This window comes from Eumetopias jubatus, unplaced genomic scaffold (assembly GCF_037043125.1).
Source record: "Eumetopias jubatus isolate StellerSeaLion01/CBP00866 unplaced genomic scaffold, mEumJub1_p1.0 scaffold_8, whole genome shotgun sequence".
In the NCBI taxonomy this organism is placed as follows: domain Eukaryota; kingdom Metazoa; phylum Chordata; class Mammalia; order Carnivora; family Otariidae; genus Eumetopias; species Eumetopias jubatus.
Window position 1 is genome coordinate 29,200,458 of NW_028274814.1, and position 15,542 is coordinate 29,215,999.

A 15,542-nucleotide genomic window follows, 5' to 3' on the forward strand; every position below is an offset into this window, starting at 1 on the left:
TCTCTCATCTCAGTTCCTTACTGTTCTACTTAGAAGCTGTGACAATTTAACCCTTTTTAAGATTGTGGTAAAATATAGCATAAAACTTACCATCTTAAAGTGTACAGTTCAGTGGGACTAAGTATGTTCACATTGTTGTGCAACCCACAGCCACCATCCATCTCCAGAAGTTTTTAACTTCCCAAAGTTTCTGTTCCCAGTAAACACTAACTCCTAACCGCCCCCGCCCCCGCCCCAGTGTCTGGTAACCTCTATTCTACTTTCTGTCCCTATGAATTTGGCTGTTCTACGTACCTCATATAAGTGGAATCATAATATTTGTCCTTTGTGTCTGGCTTATCTCACTTGTGATAATATCCTCAAGGTTCATCCACATTGTAGCAGGCATTAGAGTTTTGTCCCTTTTGAGGGCTGAAGAATATTCTACTTTAAACTTTTTAGACTTCAGTTGCCCCCTCTGTAAAATGGGATCAGTAGCCCATTCTTCAAAGTCAGTTGTGAGGACTTAACAAGACCATGAACGGTGGTGGACAGTGTCCAGCGCAATGCTTTGACTTAAGATACTGGTTTAGTTTCCTTCTTCCCCTTTCTAATTTATAAATTTCATGAGGACCCGGTGCAAAAAATATGCCTTTCTCATTTCCCTAGTTCCTATGTCACACAATAGGGAATGCACAATAATGATCATGTATGACCGAATTGGAGAATCCCCTGATTTAGTAAATTAGAGATCCTCTGCCAGGGTCCGAGTATTATAAAAGTGATTATTTCACACCTTTCTGCTCCTCCTCCTCACCCCACCTATAAATCAATATCGTAGAGATAATAATAGCAGACCTCCATCACTCGGGAAGACAAAGTTGTTGTGATACACCGTGGGATTCAGATCTCTAATAGCTTAGGTAAGAAAGAATGTTTGAACAGTTACCTCATAAGTCAGATGGTGAGGACAGGCTGAGAGAAGCAAGCCATGAGTTTTCCGTTATCTTAATCTGTGATTATGTTTTGGCCTAAGTAAATTAGAGTTAATCACTGTGGAGTTAATTATAGTGTCACTCCTTACTAGTATGCTCTGGGGCCTTTCCATTAGAATGGCAAATGGATACTTAGGTTGACAGTGTAGCTGGGTCACTAAAGAGGCAAATCAGATGAAGAACCTTGAGTGATGTTGATTCTGGTAGAAATACGAAGCCTTCCAGGAACTTTCCAGAATGGACGTGAAGTGGCAGGAATTAAACCAAAAACTGACTCTGTGATAAGCAGTTTAAACTTCTTTCAGATTGATTTTTCCCATTGGTAAAGCTACTGTGAAAGAATTTACTTCACGTTCTCTTTTGATTCTTAAAACATGGTTTACCCCAAACCTCTCTTTCTAGAGCTCCCTCAAAATATTAATTTAATACAGAAATATTTTGCCTTGAGAATTTCTTTTTTTCTTCAATATGAATGAATGACTCCACCTCCAATTCATAGTAGGGGTATATATGCCCAGGGAGAAGAGCCAAGTTTTTTGAAATCCTTTATTTAGTTAAATGAATGTTACCTCTCTAGATTGAGATAGCAGTAAGTGTGTAAGTTTAGAAATCAATGTCAAGTCTATTTTATTTTGTCTTAAGAAAGAATAGGCCGGTAAAGTTTTAGGCACCTAAAATAATATAGCTTTCCGATTTGTTGAAAGTAAATGTGTCATCTTTGTTAAAGAGTAGGCTTCTGGATGTTTTAGAAATGATACAGTACATATCTCAGGAAGTCCAACCCCTTAACTGTTGGAAAATGAAGGAATACTTTATTGGTCCTAAGGCATACCTTGGAGATATTATGGGTTTGGCTCCAGACTACCCGTAAATATCACAATAAAGCAAATATCACAATAAGGGAAGTCAAATGAAGGTTTCAGTTTCTAAGTGGATATAAAACTTATGTTTACACTATATGGTGGTCTATTAAATGTGCAATAGCATTATGTCTAAAAAAAATCAATGTACACACTTAATTTAAAAATACTTGATTGCTAAAAAATGCTAAGCATCATCTGAGCTTCCAGTGAGTTGTCATCTTTTTGCTGGCGGCAGGTCTTGCCTCAGTGTTGATGGCTACTGACCGATCAGTGTTGATGGCTGCTGACTGATCAGGGTGATGGCTGCTGAAGGTGGGGGTGGCTGTGGCAATTCCTTAAAATAGCCCAACAATGAAGTTTGCCACATGGATGGACTCTTCATGAATGATTTCTCTGTAGCATGTGATGCTGTTTGGTAGCATTTCATCCACAGTAGAGCTTCTTTGGAAAATTGGAGTCCTTCCTCTCAAACCTTGCTGCTGCCTTGTCAAATTTATGTAATACTCTAAATCTTTTGTCATCATTTCAACAATCTTCCCAGCATCTTCATCAGGAGTGGACTCCATCTCAAGAACTCACTTTCTTTGCTCATCCATGAGAAGCGACTCCTCATCCATTCAAGTTTGATCATGAGATCACAGCAGTTCAGCCCCATCCTCAGGCTCCACTTCTAATTCTGGTTCTCTGGCCGTTTCCACCTCACCTGCAGTGTGCAGACAGTGTGCATTAGCCCCTAAGAAGAGAGTCAGCCCGTCCCTTGAATCTCTGAAGCCACGCATTGACTTCTCCTCTCTAGCTATGAAAGTTGTAGATGGCATCTTCTTCCAATACAAGGTTGGTTCATCTCCATTGGCAATCTGTTGTTTAGCGTAGCCACCTTCATTAATTATCTCAGGCAGATCTCCTGGATAACTTCCTGCTTCACCTTGCACTTTTATGTTATGGAGATGGCTTCTTTCCTTAAACTGCATGAACCAACCTCTGCAAGTTTCACACTTTTCTTCTGCAGATTCCTTACCTCTCTCAGCCTTCATAGAATTAAAAAGAGCTAGGGCCTTGCTCTGGATGAGGCTTTGGCTTAAGGGAATGTTTCGGCTGGTTAGATCTTCTATCTGACCACTATAACTTTCTCCATATCAGCAGTAAGGCTGTTTTGCTTTCTTATCATTCCTGTTCGCTGGAGTAACACTTCTCATTTCCTTCAAGATTTTTTCCTTTGCATTCACAACGTGGCTGTCACAAGAGACCTAGCTCACTAAGTTTAATCATGTCTAGCTTTTGATTTAAGGAGAGACATGTGTGACTCTTCCTTTCACTTAAAACACTTTAATGTCATTGTAGGGTTATTAACTGGCTTAATTTCAATACTGTTGTGTCTCAGGGAATAGGAACAGAGAGAGAGGTGGGGGGAACTGCCAGTTGGTGGAGCAGTCAGAACACACATTTATTGGTTAAATTCACCATCTTATGTGGGTGTGGTTCATGGTACCCCAAAACGATTACAAGAGTAACACCAAAAATCACTGATCACACATCGCCCTAACAAATATAACAATAATGAAGAAGTCTGAAATATTGCAAGAATTACCGAGATGTGACACAGAGACATGAAGTGAGCAAAAACTATTGGGAAATGTTCTGATAGACTTGCTTGAAGCAGGACTGCAGAAGAAATCCAGTATCTGCAAAGTACAATAAGGCAAAGTTTAATAAAACGAAGTATACCTCTGCACTAAGACCAAAATAATGTGTAGGTCTTCCAGTGTTGGGGGTTTGTCTAAAAATAAAGAAGGGGCAAAATATAATATTGTACAAACAAATATCCTATCTTGCCTTTCCTTCCCAGGGTCTCATACTTAATGGTCACACAGGGCCTCCCAAAGGATAGAGGATCTTAGCAATTAAGCAGCGGTTGCTTTGGAGACAAAGACAGCAGTGCTAGATCCCTGATCGTGGGCAGAGCAGGTGGGGATGCAGAAGGGGTTCAGATCTCTAGATCCACCCTGCACATAACGATAAAATAAAAATTAGCATGGCACTTGTACTTTTGTTGTTTTGCCTTTCTCCCCAAATATGTATTGTGAGTCTTTTGTTACTGCAGGTAAAATAATTTAAATAGTTAAAAATAGGTTGTGGGGACCATTCACCTTTAAAAATAGAAACTGGCTGGCCCTGGTGTAGTGGAGTGGGTCTTACAGGCTAAATCGTGGCTCTTGTCCTTTTCAGCAGTAAATCCTCACATGAGATGTTTAACCTCTGTGCCCAGTTTCTTCATCTGCGAAGTAGTGACAATGACTTCTAGTTTGCAGAGCTGCTTTGGGCATTTTTTTTTTTTAGAGGAGTATAAAGCACACAGTAGGTGCTCAATCAATGGTAGTCAATCATCTTATTTCTAACTTGCATTTCCATTGTAAATATCTATAACTTATGCACTTAAACATCCATGTAAGGCTCAAAATAGTCTTAGCACTTAGCAAGCATTCACCAAAATATGTTCTCCAGAGATAACTCTCAGTCTATCACTTCCCTGTGAAATTTGACACATATTCCAAAATTAATCAGGGATGCAGTGTAGGCTGAATTCATGAGGTTTTCTGTTTATTGTAGTAAGTGATACAGTTCTACTTAACTGAGGGAAGAATGGTAACTTGCCTTGAAGCTCTATGCAAACCATCTGAAAAATACGTAACCCTCTTAATATAGGTCTAGAGATGACTTCTCCTTTTCCCATAATGGGGAGGGTTGACATGCTGGTTCCCAGCGTTAGGTCCAACAAGATCACTGTCATCTCAGCCAGGAAGGATGCACTTGAGGAGTGAACGCCAGGAGGGGCATGGGTGGAAACAGTATGGCCAGTGCCCAGATTTCCCCACGCAGGTCCTCATTCCAGCAGCGACGTGGGTTTCCCTGAAGAATAGCCCCACCGGGCATAGAACAGCCTTGTCAGAAACTGTGCTCTGTTGGAGTGAGTGTCTGTCATCTTCAATGACAGTGTCTTAAGCATCTGGAGGTGTATGTTTGCTTTTCTTATGTAACCACAAGATAGCGGTTGGTTTCTCTCTAATAGATAAGGGTAACAGAAGTTGCTGCTGGCTTGACAATGATGTATGAATTCTAATTCTGAGAATGAACTAGTGAGTTCAGTCAGACAGACCTAGTTCTTACTTCTTCCTCTTGCCTTTTTCCCAGCTCCACCCATCCCCACTTCGTTTTCTCCTTCCTTTGGAGCTACAAAGAAGCCCGACCAGGCTCAGCAGAAAATGTCCGGAAGCATGTGCTGACAGTATTTTCAGATGCCTGGGTTCCACCTCTGTGACTTTTTCTTCTTTTCTTCTTGAAAGTAAACACAGCAGGGTGTGTGTGCACCAATTACTGAGCACACAGAAATACGGGACTGGCTTCAAAGGACAGTGGCGGGTGCTGGCTGCCTCCCTGCCAGGCAGTTAAAGAGCTCTGCTCTCCCCGGAAGAAGAGTTCATTTCCTACCCCTGGACTTTTCTTAGAGCCCTGCAGAAGGAACTCTAATATAGGGAAAGGATAGCTTGGCAGTGGGGATGCCTTCTAGCTCTGGGACCTTCTGAACCCAAGTAGAAAAAGAAACTTTTTTATAACTTTATTTGGCAGAAACAAGAGAATGTGAACTTGACCTTGAAATACCCTACTACACTTTATGGATGGTATATTTTCCCACTACGTTCCTAGGAATACCTAAGGAAACTATGATGTAGTGACTCTTATTACCTCCGTGCTTTTTAGATAAGGAATTTGACTCGCAAAGCAGACAAGTGACCTGGAACAGCAAATTCAACATTGAGGCTGATCTTCCGATTTCCCTGTACATGCCCCTATGTGCCACAATCTGACCACAAAATGGGTGGCAAAGCGTACCTGACAATCCAGCGGCTGACTTATGCCCACGTGCTGCTCCTGTCAGAACTGTTAGGGCTAAAATTGTAGATACCAGTTACTCACATGTCCCTGGTTTCTGTTGGTGCTACTGTATCCATGTTTTGTTGCTTCTACTAAAATGCAACGGTTGCAAGGAGGAAATGCCTATCATCCATGCTCAATGAAAATTTATTGTGTGACTGTTATTGCACAGATCAGCTATATGTTATTCCTATAACATCTGAATGCAAGGATGTTTCTCCAGGATGGCAGGCTTCTGTCTGTAAATACATTAGAATAGCAGTATGGTGAGCACAACTAGCAAGCCTGGAAGCCACCCCTCACCGTAGGGGGTTGGGGTGCAAATAGACTGGAGAGATTAATCTCTACTCCCGTGTCTTATAGGCCAAGAAGCTGAGACCTGCAGAGATGGAGTGGTTTTCCCAGACTTGCCAGTCCCCACTGAGCTTTGTATTGGCCTCTCATTCTTGGTGCAAACACAAGAACCAGCCACAGTTAGGACCTCAGTCCCTTTGCATAGCCCAGGCTCCTGCCTCTAGTATAGAATCAAAGAACATGGTGATTGTGTTTGCTTTCCTAGGCCTTGAACTTAATATTGCAGAAATGCCCTTGGGCTCAGCATTTTAATAAGTTCATTTGGAAACCAGATACTATCCAGTGAGTAGGGAAAAAAATCATTTTAAATGTGAATATGAATACTTTTTGGAGAAAAGCATAAAGAATAGATACTACTTCATATGGGAAAGAAAAGGCTTGGGGGTGACTTTAATATGTCACATCAATATAAGCAAGATAATTGAAAAAAGTCCTAATTAGCAATTTTCTGATCTTCACTTAAAAGGGAGAAATAGACTTCTGATATAGCAGAAAGTTTTCTGTTTGGTTGTTTAAAAAAAGATAAAAAAGTGATAATCAGCAGAATTCGGCACAGATTTTATAAACTTCATGCCAAACTCACCTAATTTCCATTTTTTGTAGCATTACCAGGCTAGTGAAATACTAGGCCGGTGAGGGAGCGTTTTGATTTCAGTGAGACGCTTAATATATGGAAATGGCCCAGCTGGTGCCAAGGAGCAACAGTCTCAGGATTAGTGGAGGAAGTGATACCTGGGAGGTAGATTTCAGTACAGGAGAGAATCTCCAACCAAATTAAAACATATATATATATATATATATATGTAAATTATATATATATATATATTTAAAAGGACTGTCATAGCTAAATGCACATCTGAGGATTCACAGTATTCTCTGGAAAGAACTTTTATGTAACCTGTGATTCCGAGTGCTGAACTCAGAGTGTCCACAAGGTCAGTATATGTAACTTTAGACAAAGTTCTCCAAGTTCTAACATGTCGTTCACTGATGAGTCCTGGAATTATGGTAAAACAAAGTTTTAGGATCAACAGAGAGGAAACTGGAGGCTCTAATCATCGAATGCACTAATATTTCTTCCCTCATGTGAAGAACTGTAACTTGATGCTTAGCCATGTCACTTTCAATTATTAAGCGTAAATTAAAAGTACTTCCCTTACGGGTTGTTTGGAAACAGTTCAGTTAAAGGTTGACAGGCAGCCTAGAATCAGACGTAGGACGTTCGTTCTTGCTCCAACTCCAACTTCCCTCCAAGCAGCAGAAAGGACCTGTGTCACCTCGGTGACGACGTTATGACATCACTGCTAAGCAAGGAAATTCTCAGTTTTTGTGCTGCCTGGGTTCTCTGAAAGCATAAGGAACCAGTGGGGAGGAGTCTTGGTTTTAAAGAGCCATTCCTCATGCCCTTCAAACCTAGTCATGCCACCTGTAGATCTGAAACCAAGAATTTAATGTTTCCCCATGAAACAGCTTCTATTAGATGCTTCTCGTCTCTCTGCTAAGAGTCATTCCTGTTAGAACACCGTCTTCTCCTATCAGAATCCAGTCTGACTTTCTTAGTTTACCGCAGGCCCAGCAAAGACAGAGCTGCCATTGGGTGTAGACAGGTTGGGCCAGACTTGCCTACTGATGTCCTGCTGCCCCCAAAGTCAGCCATCCCTGGGCCCTGGTCCTGTGGCCCCAAGGGTCGGATGCCAGTAGACATTCTCCCTAAACAAGCTGCAGAATCTAATCAGCCCAGCAAGAGGAGGGGGCGTTTCAGCCAGGAACTGAAGGCAGCTTCTGGGGGACGCTGGCAAGAGCCCTGGTCCCAATCTTGCTCCTCCTGGAGGTGAGGTGCACAGTCCTTCTGGGGAGAGAGGGTCCAGGGAGCGCATTTCCCTACTTCCTCTCTGCCTTCGTATTTGCATGAAAGCCAGATGTTCTGTATCTGTCACTTGTGTTTTATGCCATGCCATCACCAGGGAGGAAGCACAGAACTACAGAGGCCCCGGAGGAGGAAGCGTGGGTAGGGTGGCACCATGGACGTGGAACCAGAAAAAGGCAGTATTGTTCCTGCTTCCCTGACCAACTTTGCAAAGACAGGAAGTATGACTTCATTACTGAGATCAACTCGGGTGAAGGTATCCCTCGAGGACCTTAGAGAAGCATTAGATGAATAATACCTTTTAATCATCATGTCTCTGCAGTGAAGACCAGCTGCACAGAACTCAGTGGGAACCCAAAGGTTTCTCTACAAAGATGTCAACATAACTCTCTCAGTCAGATGTAATTAAAAATAATTACTTACAGAACAGAAATGAGCTTACAGGAGATCAAAGAACTGTGGGTCTTTCTGAAAAGACCCCATAAAGCGGAGAGAAGGTTTACAGCAGAGGGCCCTCAGCTTAGCATCTGTGGCACTTGAGCTCCAGTCCCCACTCCACCACGATTAGCTGTGCGACCTTGAACGAATGTCCTCACCTCTCTGAGCCTATTTCCCTATCTGCAAAAATGGATAAGAATACCAGCTTGAGTATGTCACAAGACCACAGCACTCAAATGGAGGAAACGTATGTGAAATCACTTTGAGTGAATGTCAGGTTCTATCCCTCATTCTTGTTCCATTTCCTGGAGAGGTACACTGAGGCACAGATTAATGAAAGAGCTTATAGCTTTCAGTTCTTTTCAGAACAAGATGAAATGTTGGTTTTAAAAACAAACAAAAGTAAGAGAGAAAAAGAATCCCCACTTCCCTAGAGCCATTCACAAATGCCCCCAGTGAAGAGCCAAGAGTACCCAGCCCTTCTCCGTGTCTACCAATCATGCTCCTGCACCCCACACGCCTCAGGACTTGTATTTCTGTCCCCTAAGCATGATCAGCCTATTGTAGTGGCAGCCTGACCAGTTCTCACTCCACTCTGAGCCCTGGGGATAGGAGATGTTCAGAATTCGGGGCAGGAGTATTTTCATGATATTGTCGGTTTTGCTTTGTTTCGAGGAGGAAAAGGCTGTGCCCCGGAACTCAGCCTTTTGCTTCTTGCAGCCCAGGAGCAGGACAGAGGTACTAAGTATACAATGTGTTTCCTTCTGCTTTCTCTCCCAGAGGTCTTCCCCAGGCAAATTTGAATTTCAGATTTTTAAACCTCAGGAAAATATCTGTGCCCAGAAGATGGTTTTGGGTTTATTTTATGCTGTCAGTTGTGGAGACGGGAACATGACATTGATGCTGGATGCCCCATTTGGTTACCATTGTCACATCCTGTTCCTTTTTTTGTGAGCAGGACAGGGAGGATCGGCTGGTCATTCTGAAGGCAGAGAAGAGGCAAGAGCAGAGGGCGAGGAGGACTTTCTAGAGTGTAAGAATAAAATTCTGTGTGTTATCAGGGTAATTAGCGTTCAGAAAATGCTTTCAGTTATATCCTTGTTTCTTACGGAAGTGTTGGGAAGTGCAGTATTCGTTAGTCCGTGTGTCTGGCTTCTGTTAGAGAGCTCCAAAATCACAGTGGCCTAAGCTTGATGGCTGACTTCTCTCCCGCCTGAGAATCCAGGCTCAGGCGGCCAAGCACATTGCCAACATGATCGCCAAGGTGATTCAATGCCGCCACCTCCACGTTCTAGCCAGCGGCAGGAGGAGGCAGGTGGGCTCAGCCTGGAGGCTGCACATCAGCCAGGCTCACCTGTCGTTGGCCACATCCAGCTACAAGGGAACTGAAGGAACTGGGTCAGGGGGTAGCTCTCCGTCTCTGTGTCAGTTGTAAGGTTTGTGCCAGAGGCTGCCCCGACCTTCAGATGCCCCCTTTTGGAGACCACCGTTTGCACATGGTCTTCTTCTTGCCCTCACCCTCGTTTTGCTCCCAGTTCACCTTCCCTGGCATTGCTCCCCACTGCCCTGTCTCCATTCCCACCCCCAGCCAGTCTCTGCTGCCATCCATCTTTTCCTGCTGCACTTCTGCTCTCTGGGCTCGGCATCACCTGCCCGGCTCATCTCCCGCAACCTCTGCTACCTCCCCAGAGTCCTTCCCCACACCTTTACTCTCACGACGCTTGGCCATGGAGCCCCTCAGGTGTCCTGGAGCTAGAGAAGGACCTGATCCCACTGCTCAGTAAAAACAAAGAACGTCTGGCTTGGCTGCCCCAGCTACCTTGGGGTATGTTCCTAAAACTCCAAATGGGAGGTTGGGATGCATTTCCTAGTAAGTCTATTGTAAAACCGTTGTAGGTGGTTTCAGAGTATCATTTAGTACTTCAGAAAATGTGTACATGTGGCTTCAGCATCATGGGTAACACTTCTATAGGAGAAAAAAAATCTATTCTCTGATCTAAACACGCTACTTATTAATAGACTTGTGGACCACTACTCTTTCCTAAATTAGGAATCCTTATTGTAAGAACTGGAATAGTCTTGGAATCAAGAGCTATGGCTTCATTGTCTTAGTGCCTCCCCACGACACCCTCTCCATACGATGCTCCCAACCAGGTGGTATTAAATGAAAGAAAGACTTGTCAAATTGCCAAACGCTATCAAGGCTAGGGATCTGAATGCGCACCAGGTGATATCTGGGGCCCACAGAGGCCTTGCCATGGAAAGGGACTAGATGTGGAACCAGAGGACGTAGGTCCCGTCGCTTATAAGTTCTGTACCCTTGAAGAAAGTCCTGACTTCCGTGGGCATCTGTTTAACCCTTCTCTGTAACGGGAACCATCCATCCTACTTTACATAATTGTTAGGAGTGAAAGATGACTCAATATATGAAAAGGAGTTTTCCCTTCTTCTTATACAAGATCATTTTTAAAAATCAGAATCATAAAAAAAAAAATCAGAATTGTAAACTCCTCAAAAATAACTACTTAAAATCACCTAAAATCCAGTCCACCCAGTGATGGCATTTTGGTATATTTTTTCCCCACTAAGATTTATGCATGTATATTTATATCTTTTTAAATGAGTATATGTATCATATATATGTATGTATATGATACATATACTATGGTTAGTACATCCCTTTTTTGGCTTAACTGTATCTTGTAAATATCTTTATTTTAGTGAATAACATCTACTGGCTGTAAAATATTCCATTGTAGTTATTTTCCATAATATATTCCCACAATATCATATTTTTGGACATTAAGGCTGTTTCCAGTTATGCCATTATTAAGCAATGCCGCAATGGGCATTCTTGTACGTAAACCTTTATGTACTTGCCTTATTTTAAAGTCATTTAATACATATTTTCTTCCATAAAGATTGTACATGTCCCTTTCCAAACCGTGGCCAGAGCTGTTTCCGAATTTATACTTTATAAAGGTAATAAAGTTATACACTGTATATTACAAAATATTCCCGATAAACTGCATGTTGGGGCAGGGCATTACCAGTTATGCTTAGTGTAATAAACAGATCATAAATAGCCCATATCAGGTTTTGCTACAAAATTAGCTTGCACCACAGAATAATCGGTTTTCTATTTTCTCAGCATTTTGGATTTCAGAATTGCAGCGAGGGGATTATGAAGCTGGCTAATTTACATTTCTTTTATTTCTAGTGAAGTTGACCTTTTTCATATTTTATTCACCCTTCGTAATAGTTACTTTGTAAAAATGTCTGCTCTCAAACTTTGCCAGTTTTTTTTAATTAGGCAAATATTATTTCATTATTAGGTTTGTCCCCTTTTATTGATGTTTAATAGCTTTTCACATATTTGTCAAATATTTTGCCACAGACTTTACAATTTTGTCGCCCAATTTGTTGTTTTCCTTATACTTTGTTAATGTTTACCACACATTCATTTTTAGGTAACATAGTATAGAAATTTATTCCTTTCTGGGGCTGGTCTGTGGTATCATATTTGAGAAGTCCTCCCTAATTCCGAAGGGTATAATTATTAATCTACATGTCTAGTACTTCTAGTAGTGTAGTGGTTTTATTTCCACATTAATATCATCAACCTATCTGAATTTTATTTTGATGTTAGCTTTAACATAGGTTTTAGCAAATGGCCACAGCCTCGTTTATGAAGCAATCCTTCCTTTCCCCACTGACTTCAAATGCCATCTTTATTGTACACAAAACTCTTGTAAATATTTGGATCTGTTTTAGGACATTCTGTTTTATTCTGACAATCTGCCCAACTCTTCTGCTGCCAACCCCACACGGTTCTATTAATATCTATTAGGGCTGGGGAGAAATGAGGGATGAATAGACTGATCACAGTGTTACTTTTAGGATAGTGAAACTATTCTGTGTGACGCTATAATGATGGATACCTGTCATTATACATTTATCCAAATTCAATGAATGCGCAACACCGAGAATAAACCCTCAAGTAAACTATGGACTTGGGGTGATGATGGTGTGTCAGTGTAGGTTCATGGATTGTAACTAGTATACCATCTGGTGGGGGTTGTTCATAGTGAGGGAGACTGGGGGGGGGGCAAGGGGTGTGTGGGAAATCGCTGCACCTTCTCCTGGATTTTGCTATAAATCCAAAACTGCTCTAAGAAATGATGTCTGTAAAAAAAAAAACAAAAAACAAAAAACTAGACATTGCTTCTAAAATTGAAGAGCTTGCATTCAAGCGCATGGGCGGGGGGCGGTGAATATAAGATGATAAATAGAAAATCCGAGTAGATTGCAATTTAGCAAGTATTGCAATACAGTGGGTACTACAAAACAGTGCTTCTCAAACTCTGTGATGAAGAACCAATTTTAAAAAACAAAAGCAATTTAGGGGCACCTGGGTGGCTCAGTCGGTTAAGCGTCTGCCTTCAGCTCAGGTCATGATCCCAGAGTCCTGGGATGGAGCCCCGCATCGGGCTCTCTGCTCAGCGGGGAGCCTGCTTCTCCCTCTTCCTCTCCCTCTGCCTGCTGCTCTGCCTACTTGGGCTCTCTATCTCTCTGTCAAATAAATAAATAAAATCTTTAAAAAAAAGCAATTTCCAATACCTATTAGCACTAGCAACCTCTTTATTACCTTCATTTTTGAAGAGCTATTTGTAAACTGTCAAGTACTCTATGCATATTACTTGTTATTTGCCAGTAATCTGTAATGGATTCCTTGTTAAAATGAGGATGCTTATTCACTCCACCTACCTTCTACTCTGGAGAACAGTGAAATTGCAGTTATGAGATGCTGTGGTGTCCTTTTAAGAGATTGTTGTCTTGTAAGAATAGGCTGAAGTATACTTCAAATGATGGCTCTAATCCCAAAATAATCTTAAGAGCTCGCTAAAAATTCACCAAGTGAAGTCAAAGCTTGGCATCTGCAAGAGATGTATCTCATAATCAAACGCTTCTTTTTCTTTTTACCATTTTTTTTCTTCAAAGAAGCAAAGTTTTTAATCTCTTCACATTTTGTATGTATACGGTAATACAGAAAACCCCCTTTGGGATGTGCGTAATGAGCAGTCAGCCGGGTTCGTTCGCTGACCGAGTGCCTGGCTACTGTATCTGAGGCCGCTGCAGCTGGTCAAAATTCACAGAATCGTCCATGTCACAAATAAATCAGAGCAGGCCAAGGGTCTCACAGCTGGTGGGTTACACAGTCTTGCTGTGTGAGCAGTACAAATATTCTGTGCATATACTAGTTGAGTATAAATCCAACCATTTGTCCAGATCATACCCCTCACGGAATGATACCCACAACACAGGCACAGTGGAGAGATGAATGAAGAAGAATCTAGGGGACCTGGGCTCTAGTAACACTTCTTTCACTAATTAGACAGGTAACTTCTCTTGCCTTAATTTCCTGAGCCTTAATCCCCTCATCTGTTATGAGAGAGGACAGACCACTTGATGACTAAGAGCCCTTTCAGTTTTCAAAAAATAAAAAAAGAACAGACCAACTAACTAATTTGTTCACTGATTTATTCATTCCTAATTTATTTATCCATTTACTTATTATTCAAAAGACACTTATTGTGAGCGTGTTATATGTCAGTTATTGCACTACTCAGGGTCCCCAAATGGGAAGGCAGTATGGAAGAGAGAGACACATTGCCCCAGGCCTGTTCATGCCCTTCTTTCTGTGGAGCTAGAATTCACTAACTGTGGGGAAGTGATGAGAGACTATGAGGGATGGATGAGAGAAATCCCCTGGGCTTCACCAGATTTAATGCATTTAGTCAGAACAGGGTTCCTCAACCTCAACATTGAGTCACACCCTCTCCCTGGACATTTGTGACAACCAAAGAGGTCTCCAGACTTTGCCAAACGTCCCCTGGAGGCTGATCGCCCGGGTTGAGAAGCAGTTATTTAGAACCACCTTAATTCCCAGCACTGTGCTAGATGCTGAGCAAGTCAAAATGAGAAGGACAGGGTCCTGGCCTTGTGGAGTTGAGGCAGGTGCGCTCTTTCTCGAACTTCAGTGTACACCTAGTAAGTGGAAGGCCTCAGATTGCTGAGCCGTGCCCACAGAGCTTCTAATTCAAGTGTGTCTGGGTGGGGGCTGGGGCATTTGCATTTCTAGATTTCCCCCATTGATGCTGATGCTCAGTGAGAACCTCTGAGCTAGTGGGTTCCCATCTTGCTGGCTAGGTGGGTATCCACTGCAGTTGTGGCTGACAATATGGATGTTCTCGTCTCATGCAGTACAACCGAGATTCCCTGAGAATCAGAGTCATCTGTGGTTTTTAACATGAGAAAATGGACCCCAAGTGGGCTAGTAAACCTATAATAAATTTGACGCGTCTCAGGAAGAAAAGCCAAGTGGAGGATGTCATAACCTGAAACAATGACAAATGCTGGTCAATTTAATAAATGAATTTTGACTTCATTCTGAATGAGCAGATCAATAGGTCAATTAATGGGCTAGTGTAGGAACCTAAATAGCATCTAATTTCAACTTCCATGGATTCTCAGCTCTAATTACAACCATGCTTTTACGCCCCACTCATTTCTAAGTTGGGGACATTTCTCCGTGCAACAAGATGTGGGTGACTCACCTAGCCCCACATGCACACAGATCCACCCAAGATCACCTGACCCCACTCTGCCTCTTTCTTTTCCTTCTCCTGGTCCCCATCCCTGGTCCATCCCATCCCCTTCTCAGCAACATGCTTCCTGTGATGGGCAGTAACTCACAGCACCATTGCCTGTCGCAGCTAACACATGGAGGATTCCTTTTAAGTTATTCTGTACAGAACTCTTAGTTCATCTGTGGACTGAACACTGCTATTTCCGCTTGCTGCAATGATACTACCAAATACTGTATTTTCTTTGAAAAGCGTCACCCACCCTCAGGAGGAAGTGGGGTGTGGTGTCTGAGTAGCGCTGGGAAGGTAGGGGTGCTTTGCTAGTGGTGTACCCAGGAGTGAGAGCCTATGTTACCATTTCTTGTTTTCTCGGTCTCTAACACAAAGTACACATTAACTGGCCACATCACTTTATTAACAGGATAAAAGAGGCAGGGAAGTAGAGTCCAGGCTCTCAAAACCTCCTTCT

At 42.3% G+C, this 15,542-nt stretch overlaps 1 protein-coding gene across 1 annotated transcript in view; it reads left to right on the plus strand.

Annotated features, from left to right (window-relative positions):
* PRKCQ (protein kinase C theta) overlaps nt 1-15,542 on the plus strand; it is a 175,753-nt gene that overhangs the window by 23,011 nt on the left and 137,200 nt on the right. The window lies entirely within an intron of this gene.